The sequence below is a fragment of the Odocoileus virginianus genome, chromosome 26 (genome assembly GCF_023699985.2).
Source record: "Odocoileus virginianus isolate 20LAN1187 ecotype Illinois chromosome 26, Ovbor_1.2, whole genome shotgun sequence".
In the NCBI taxonomy this organism is placed as follows: Eukaryota; Metazoa; Chordata; class Mammalia; order Artiodactyla; family Cervidae; genus Odocoileus; species Odocoileus virginianus.
The window spans coordinates 23,775,997-23,782,465 of NC_069699.1; the positions used below are offsets into that span (position 1 = coordinate 23,775,997).

Here is a 6,469-nt window from a genome sequence, read left to right on the forward strand (position 1 = left end):
AAGAGGTATGCCTAACTGATCCCGGGACTTTACTTGGGCTCTGATTAACTCGCCCCATGACCTAATTACTAGAAAATCCAGAAGAGAAGTCTAGGGCTCTGGGAGTGTGTGTAGTGATCTACTTGGGAAGTCACGCTGAAATGAATAAACTAAGGACTGGACCATAAGTTGGAATGAAAATTAATAACACCTTTGATACCAATATTTACATAGACATGAATGAATATCACAAAAGCTATCTTCTCATATAATTTTAATGTGATTTAAATGCAGAGTCCATAGAAGGTAGATCAAAAATTATCATAGAATATGGCAATATTTTCAAATTTCAGCCTTAAGTGGGGAATTCTATTAGTAGATGCTACTGTGATAGACATTAATTATAGGAAAGGAAATTAGTTTCCTTTGAAGTGTTTTACATATTAATCTCTGGCAAAATTTGAATAATTCTAAATGCAGATTTTTTTTTCTTACTCCAGTATTAAAATTACTGTGGATGTACATGTTGAATCAGAGAGGTATTTCTTTATGTATAAGTTCCTGTTACATTACTGGGAACAAGAAATAATTTCCTCTGACAGAATGTGTCTGAGATAAAAATGAAATTGTAGTGAGGAAAATTTATTGATAGCTATAGAGAAGTCCAAAGAATATTTCTAAGTAAAAAGACTGCTAAATTTAGGAAAAGCTACACTCTATTTTCATTCATTGTTTTGGTGTGGCAGTAATCCAACAAGAAGAATATGACATGTGTTAACCTCTCCCAAGACTGCTTGAAATTTTGTAAAAGGCCACATACAATGCATTTTATGAACGTTATATTTTTGATCTAGAGCACAGGAAGTGGGTTTTCTCTTTTAATTGGAGGAAAATTGCTTTACAATGTTGTCATGGTTTCTGCCATATAACAATGCAAATCCACCATAATTATACCTATATCACCTTCCTCCCCTCCTCCCATGCCACCCTCTAGGTCATCACAGAGTCCCTGGCTGGCCTCCCTGTGCTATAGAGCAGCTTCTCACCAGCTATCTATTTTACATATGGCAGTGTAACTATGTCTATGCTACTTTGTTCATTCATCCCATGCTCTCCTTCCCCCACTGTGTCCACAAGTCCATTCTCTATACATGCATCTCCATTCCTTCCCTGACTGAGGGCACAGGAAGTGGGGTTTCAAGGTCTGTTTTGCTATGTGATATTCCCTTTGACCGCTTTTGCTTACTAATTCCCCAGCTTAGAAGTCTGATCCTTCCCAAGGTAGGAGCCAGAAATTGATGTTCTCAACCTCTCTTGAAGCTAGACTGGAGGACTGTAACATATGATCTACCAAGCAGATACACACATATCAGTCTTCTAGTATAAAACTTTAACCTGAGTAGTAGATATCATGCTTGATCCATTTCTGCCATGATAGTTGCACATCTCATCGCCCCTGTTTCTGGCGATCCCATTAGCAGGAATTCTAGTCTCATGGGTCGGAATCCAGTGTAGTATCCATGGCCAAGGGAGCTGAGCAGTCGTGAATGTGATTTGGATGTTCCTTCCGGATCCATAAGAGAAGGGGGCGACAGATGAGATAGTTGGATGGCATCACTGGCTCATGGACATGAGTTTGAGCAAACTTTGGGAGACAGTGAAGGACAAGGCTTCCCTGGTGGCTTAGATGGTAAAGAATCTGCCTGCAATACAGGAGACCTGGATTCAGTCCCTGGGCTGGAAAGATCCCCTTGGAGAAGGGAATGGCAACCCACTCCAGTATTCTTGCTTGGAGAATCCCATGGACTGAGGATCCTGGCAGGCTACAGTCCATGGGGTTGTAAGGAGTCAGACATGACTTAATTGAACAATAACAACCTGGATCCATAGCCAGGTTTTCAGTCCCTGATATGGAAGGTGAGTTACATAGCATCTTTCTATTTAGACTAATAGCATACCTCACTCATTAGAAAAACATGGACTACTAGACCTAACTATTTACATATACATTTGGATCTGGATCTACAAATTATAAAAGGGTGAAAAGGTATTTTACACTCAGATATAATTTAAAAGGAACATTAAATATGTATGTGTGTATTATTAAGTGTGTGGACTGGTTTCCTTGTCTACAGTAGAATTATACCACAGCAGGAGCCCTGAAATTCCTAGTAAAGGGAAAATAGGTCTGATTCCTTCCACCAATACTAAGTGATACTGAGCACATCTTTTCACTTATCTAAGTGTCAATGAACTTACCTGAAAAATGAATAGATAAATAAATACACAAATAACATACCTGTCTGATTATGCTATTGCCAGCTAGCTGTGCTAGTACTTGACTCTTGGCTTCATATTTGCCCTTCTGTGGCCTTTTCTGTTTTGCAAGGGGGCCAAAAGTCTCAAAACTACATTTCCCAGATTTCTTGGTGGCTAGCTTTCATTCAGATGACAGCAAAAGGAGGAAGTGACAGGAAATTGGAAGGTGGAAGAATGAAAGAAGGAAGGCAGAGGTAGTCTCAACAGTAGCAGCAGACAGTTCTGGGGCCCTGGATTCATGAGGTTCCAGTGCCAGCAGCAGCCACAGGCCCAGCAGTAGCCAGTAACCATGGGAAAGGCGGCTCCAGGAAACTGTGAGCCTCAATACTGCAGAAGCATCAGCAGGAAAGCAGGCCCCTAACTCAACATGGGGGGACCGCAGTCATTCCAAGCAACAGTTGCAGCAACAGGTGATCCAGCAGCCCCAGGGGAACAGTGATCTTGAGCTCTGGATTGCATTCATCCCTAAGGGCAATACCAGCTTCCCATAGTTGCTCATTTATGAGTAACTTCATCTTTCCTTCTTACTCTTCAAGCCCTCCCAACACCTTTGCAAAGGTTTCTTCCTATCAGATCTCCTCTGCTCTGTAATGCTTGTGGTTCTTGTTTATCAGGCTATACATTAGTCAAAATCAGACAAAAGGAATGTTATCTATTTTGAAATTTCTATGAAGGCTTATCGTTTCAAAATTAGAGACAACCGTAGGCACTTGGAGTTTCTTACTGAATGTGTCATGACACCAACAGGGTTACATTTTGACTGTAAGGGAATACATTCTGTCAGATCAACACTCCCATCAAGACCACCTAGAAAAGCTGATAAAAGGAAACACAAAAAGTATGCCTGAAACCACTGAGAACATTGTGATGCAGTCAGGATGTCAGAAGCCAATATCTTGGAATGAAGTAAACTAATTGAGGTAAGCCTTAATTTTGCCCCAGCACCCACAGAATCTGCCAGCTCTTAAATGGCATAAAGTGAGAGATTTTGCAGTCAGTAAAAGTCTACTGGTAGAGCACCCAGCCATCTCATGAGAATGGGTAGAAAACAAGGAGGGGTCAAGAGAAAGAAGGTGCACAGAAGAGACCCCAGTATGTTTTGCCAGCGTCTCCTGGGATATCATCCAATTCATAAGAGGAGCCACGGCAAGAAGCTGGAGGCTGAGGAGAGAATGGCTAAAAGGTGATTTCAGTGTGATAGAGAGAAAAAAAAATTGGAGTTCAGGACAACCAAGCAGGGACTATTTTAGTAAACCTCTCAGGCGTTCAGCTGTAGCCCCTGTAGAGCTGACAATGACTGCAGGTCATCAAGTCACCTCAGACCCTGACTGCATTTGCAGTAATCTGTTCTTACTCTGGCTGCCTGCAGAGTTTAAAATTTTTTTTCATTCACCATGTCTGGTATTAAATAAATTGATTAATTGAATCAAGAAAAAACAAAAAAATATATACAATATCAACTAAATCATACACATTCCAGATATTAGAGTTATAACTTAGGGATTTTAGAATAATTATTATGCTCAAGAGAAAAAATGAAAGACTTTCACCAAGATATTCTGGACCCAAGTATGGAGTTAGGAAAAAAAAAAGAATGGAAAATATGGAAAGGAGAATAAAAAATAAATAAAAGGTGACATACGTAAGTACAATTGGCATTGAAAATATCCAATCCAAAGGAAAAGATACAAATGAAAAACTACAGTGACCAAGGTGTTTTCAAATCTAATGGCATCAAGAACCACTATAAACCACAAGGAAACCATGTGAAAGAGAAACCATGACTTGGCCCATCATAATAAAAAGAATGAAAATACAAATTGGTGATAAATTTAAAAAGTCTTAAATGAAGCCAGAGGGAATTAAAAAATAAAATGGATGGTATTTTCAGAGTAGCATCAATAAGGGTGCTAATTTTTCAATAGAAAAAAAAGAAGAAGAAACAGAGAAAAGTAAAAGACCAGAAGACAAACAATGACACCGTTAAAGTGCTAAAAGAAGTAACTATAACCTAGAATTCTATATGCAGAGAAAATAGAAAAATAAGGTAAAATGAATAGATATTTTGAGACAAAATTTGGAATAGTTTGTTCTCACCAGACTCCCACTAAAAAAAACTTAAGAAGAGAATTCTTTAGGCAGAAAACAAATTGTCTCAGATTACAATACAGAAAGTCAGGAAGCTATGAAGAAAAATGAAAAGTGTAAATGTTTAGTTAAATACAAAATAGTATCACATTTCCAAAATGATAATAATAATAATATTTTAATCATTTAAAATATATGCTGAATTAAAATTAAGGACCACAAACACAGAAAAGGCAGTTCATGTGTTCAATGGTCCTGTTATTGACTGAGAAATAGTAAAAGTACTATTTTATATTAGACTCTAGTAAGTCAAATATGCACATTACAATATCTAGGACAACCCACAGGAAGAATAATAAAGTATATAACTACAAGCTAACAGAGGGAGTGGATGAATAAATCCTTTTTCTAGTCTAAAAGAAGGGGAGTTAAACAGTAAAATGACAATATAGTGGGATGAACGGAACAGGAAATGACACCAAGTAGAACAGTGATTAATTAAAGTAAACAAAATAAATACTCCTGATAGATGGCAAAGATTGCCAGTTTGGATAATAAAACAAATTACATGCAATCTAAATATGAGGACATGGATGCACTGAAACTGAGAAGATATAAAAAAGTAAATGATGTAAAACATTAATTAAAAGAAAATTGATGCAGCAATACTATTATCTGACAAAGTAGTCTTTAAGCCAAAAAGTATTGGGGGAAAATTTTAAAAGCCACATTTCTTGTGATAAAAGGGTCAACATCAGCAGATACAACTGTTGTCTGATATCTATTCAAATTGCCTGGTATTTCCTCTCCTACATCTTATTTGATTTGGAGTAAACTGCGATGGGTTAGAAATGAAATTTTATTTATTTATTTAAATATGGAACGCTTCACGAATTTGCGTGTCATCCTTGCGCAAGGGCCATGCTAATCTTCTCTGTATCGTTTCAATTTTAGTATATGTGCTGCCGAAGTAAGCACATGAAATTATTTTTAAACTCCACTATTCTTTCAGAACAGAGTCAAAGATCTCAATGTCCGTCTTGAAAACAGTCTCTAGGGGGTACTTAAGGGTTTCCCTGATAGCAGTTGGTAAAGAACCCATCTGCAATGCGGGAGACCTGGATTTGATCCCTGGGTTGGGAAGATCCCCTGGTGAAGGGGAAAGGCTACCCACTACAGTACTCTAGCCTGGGGAATTCCATGGACTAGATAGTCCATAAGAGTCGGGTACTTATTACATTAAAAAATTGTTTCTTAGATGATTCTTTTTTCCTAGAAAAAATTAAAAGACTAAAAATTCATAACTTCCTTTTAGCCCTTTAACTAGTCAGAAAAGAATAAAAGGAAAAGCAAGTTAAGAGATAATAATTTTACAAAAACAGTAATCTCTTGTTCTGACTCAGAGTGGGGTATTTATTCCTTGTAGAATGATTGAAAATACAGAAGTAAAGAGAAGTATATCAAATATTAAAAGTCATCTCCAAGACAATCTTAAGCTGAACCCATGGGGTTTCCCTGGTGGCCCAATGGTAAAGAATCCATCCATCAAAGCAGGAAAGGAAGGTTCGATTCCTGGGTCAGGAAGATCCCCTGGAGAAGGAAGTGACAATCCACTCCAGTATTCTTGCCTGGGAAGTCCCATGGACAGAGGAACCTGGCGGGGTAGAGTCCATAGGTCGCAAAGAGTCGGACATTGCTTATAGACTAAACAACAACAAAGCGGAAACCATAAACATAGTTGCTGATTTTCTTCAAGATTGTTTGAGGAAGAATGTGTGTATCATATTAAATGTAGAGTTGTTTTATTTATTTTTTACTATATGGAGAGGGAACATATCTGTATTCACTAAGTCACTTTTTTTAATATATAAACTTTGAAGACTGTATTGCATTTCCCATTTGATCCTCTAACTGTGTGTCACATCTTCCTACATAGATTTCTTTCTCTGAGGCTAATCTCTGAAGAGATAAAACAGTTTCCTTAACCTCTGGATTCAGAGGGAAGGACAGCAAATAACAAAGCCAGAGCTCGTGGAATTTTATTCCACTTGTCTCTCCTTGCTGGATCAGCTCTGATTGACTG

General features: G+C 37.9%; 1 non-coding gene across 1 annotated transcript; it reads right to left on the reverse strand.

Moving 5' to 3' along the window:
• Positions 1-5,257: 5,257 nt before the first annotated feature.
• Positions 5,258-5,364, reverse strand: LOC139031342 (U6 spliceosomal RNA). Its single transcript, XR_011483816.1, has one exon. It is a non-coding gene; the product is annotated as a U6 spliceosomal RNA (small nuclear RNA).
• Between the last annotated feature and the right edge of the window lie 1,105 nt (positions 5,365-6,469).